The 3,218-nt window shown below is 44.2% G+C and overlaps 1 pseudogene; it reads right to left on the bottom strand.

Moving 5' to 3' along the window:
* Positions 1-555: 555 nt before the first annotated feature.
* On the bottom strand, positions 556-861 carry LOC138094152 (non-histone chromosomal protein HMG-14 pseudogene; annotated as a pseudogene).
* Positions 862-3,218: the final 2,357 nt, after the last annotated feature.

Here is a 3,218-nt window from a genome sequence, read left to right as displayed (position 1 = left end):
ACACTACATACCCAAATGTCAAACAGTCACAGCACATTGACCAAGTTACTAGGAAACTGGACTACCACGACCAAAGATGTTATAGTATAGTGCATAAAATTCTGACCAGGAGAGCCAAGATCAAAAAGTGGTTTGCTGTAGGAAATAATTCTACCAAAACAATATGGAAAGAGAAGTAATTTAAAGTGTTCAAGACATTAAATGCACAACTGACTCCAAACTGCCATTTAGTATGCTTTTGTATTATAGGATATAAAAGCTACTCCCCATGTATGGAATGTTAAGCTGACTGACACTCAAGACAATCAAAGCCTCCCGTATCCAATATCCCACTATTTTCTGGTTGTACCAAAAAATAAACAACCAGCAAATGATTTCACCTCTTAAAAAAAAGCATTTACACTTAAAAAATGGGATGAGGTGGGATTCCCTCCTTTTTAAAACTGTTTCTAGAGCTACTAAAAAACTTGCATTTACAAAATAGTTGATAAAAATATTCTTCTGGATTGTGCCAGAAGGGAAACAGGGACCACTGCAGGACTCGGTGTGTGATTATTAATCAGACTTGGCTTCTTTCTCTTCTGCTTCATCAGAGGCTGGGCTCTCCTCGTTTTTAGTTTCTCCATTTTCTGCAGGTAAGTCTTCTTTAGTCTCCTGGTTGGCCACTTCCGCCTGTTTTCCCTTTTCTCCTCTTTTCCCTTTTGTTTGCACTTTTTTGTCTGAAGATTTATCCTTTCCCGCCGCCTTTTTGGGCTTCGTTTCCACTTTTGCAGGAGCCGGTTTAGCCGACAACCTCACCGATCTCCTCTTGGGCTCCTCCTTCGCCGCCCCCTCGGCGGAGCTGACCTTCCTCTTGGGCATCCTGGCGACAGGGCGGGCGAGAGCCGATGCCTGAGGATCGCGGCGCGCGGAGAGCCTTCGCGAAGCTGAGTAGCCAGACCGCAGCCGCTCCTGCCGCCGCCCGAGCTGCTGGGACCCACGGCAGGGGTGGTGGGAGAACCCCAAGCTGGTTTTAGAAAAGGCAGAAGAACCAGAGATCAAATTGCCAACATCCGCTGGATCATCAAAAAAGCAAGAGAGTTCAGAAAAACATCTATTTCTGTTTTATTGACTATACCAAAGCCTTTGACTGTGTAGATCACAATAAACTGTGGAAAATTCTGAGAGAGATGGGAATACCAGACCACCTGACCTGCCTCTTGAGAAATCTGTATGCAGGTCAGGAAGCAACAGTTAGAACTGGACATGGAACAACAAACTGTTTCCAAAGAGGGAAAGGGATATGTCAAGGCTGTGTATTGTCACCCTGCTTATTCAACTTCTGTGCAGAGTACATCATGAGAAACGCTGGACTGGAAGAAACACAAGCTGGAATCAAGATTGCCTGGTGAAATATCAGTAACCTCAGATATGCAGATGACACCACCCTTATGGCAGAAAGTGAAGAGGAACTAAAAAGCCTCTTGATGAAAGTGAAAGAAAGTGAAAAAGTTGACTTAGAGCTCAACATTCCGAAAACGAAGGTCATGGCATCCAGTCCCATCACATTATGGGGAATAGATGGGGAAACAGTGGAAACAGTGTCAGACTTTATTTTCTGGGGCTCCAAAATCACTGCGGATGGTGACTGCAGCCATGAAATTAAAAGACGCTTGCTCCTTGGAAGAAAAGTTATGACCAAACTAGATAGCATATTCAAAAGCAGAGACATTACTTTGCCAACTAAGGTCCGTCTAGTCAAGGCTTTTTTTTTTCCAGTAGTCATGTATGGATGTGAGACTTGGACTGTAAAGAAGGCTGAGCACCGAAGAATTGATGCTTTTGAACTGTGGTGTTGGAGAAGAGACTCTTGAGAGTCCCTTGGACTGAAAGAAGATCCAACCAGTCCATTCTGAAGGAGATCAGCCCTGGGATTTCTTTGGAGGGAATGATGCTGAAGCTGAAACTCCAGTACTTTGGCCACCTCACGTGAAGAGTTGACTCATTGGAAAAGACTGTGATGTGGGAGGGATTGGGGGCAGGAGAAGAAGGGGACGACCGAGGATGAGATGGCTGGATGGCATCACTGATTCGATGGACGTGTGTCTGGGTGAACTCCGGGAGTTGGTGATGGACAGGGAGGCCTGGCGTGCTGCGATTCATGGGATCACAAAGAGTCGGCCCGACTGAGCTACTGAACTGAACTGAACTGAACTGAAAGAAAAAATTGCTGAAACTTAACACTATAGAAATAGTCACAAAAGTACACTTTGATGAATGGTTTGTGATGTCTACCACATGGTCAGGTAGCAAACAAGAAACAAGAGAGAATTGGACAACAGGCCCGCATGAGGATAAGAACACAAGCAAAACCCTCCTCCCTAGACGTCCAAATGCAGGAGGTGGGTAGAAATAATTAGGAACATAACAAGTTTTTTCCCCCTAGAAAACCTGATATTTACACATACAAGAATAATATTCTGTTCTTCATTCTCAAGTGTTTCTTTGTGAGACTTGAAGGATCATTGTTGAAATACAGCAGGCACAACTGTGTTACTCTGCAATAATACAAATGACAAGCAGATCTCTAATAAAATTATCACATTAGCTGGAAGGCAATGGCACCCCACTCCAGTAGTCTTGCCTGGAAAATCCCATGGACGGAGGAGCCTGGTGGGCTGCAGTCCATGGGGTTGCTAAGAGTTGGACAGGACTGAGCGACTTCACTTTGACTTTTCACTTTCATGTATTGGAGAAGGAAATGGCAACCCCCTCCATTGTTCTTGTCTGGACAATCCCAGGGATAGGGGAGCCTACTGGGCTGCCGTCTATGGGGTCATACAGAGTCGGACATGACTGAAGTGACTTAGCAGCAGTTGCAGCAGCTGAATATGTAACTGAATGCAGGTCACTACAATGCAATTGTGTAATATTGTAACAGTATTTAAAAGTATGTTTCTTAATATATTTTTATTTATTTTAATTGGAGGCTAGTTACTTTACAATATTGTATTGGTTTTGCCATACATCAACATGAATCCACCACAGGTATACACATGTTCCCCATCCTGAACCCCCCTCCCACCTCCCTACCCATACCATCCCTCTGGGTCGTCTCAGTGCACCAGCCCCAAGCATCCAGTATCAGGTTTTGCAAATCAACTAGGAAGCTCTTTTACTTCTGTTTTAGAAAATAATGTGTCAAGTTAAGATCTCATGGTGACTTCTAACACAATGGT

Source organism: Capricornis sumatraensis, chromosome 17 (genome assembly GCF_032405125.1).
Source record: "Capricornis sumatraensis isolate serow.1 chromosome 17, serow.2, whole genome shotgun sequence".
In the NCBI taxonomy this organism is placed as follows: domain Eukaryota; kingdom Metazoa; phylum Chordata; class Mammalia; order Artiodactyla; family Bovidae; genus Capricornis; species Capricornis sumatraensis.
Note: the sequence above shows the minus strand (reverse complement) of the source record. Positions and strands in the feature narration are given on the sequence as shown.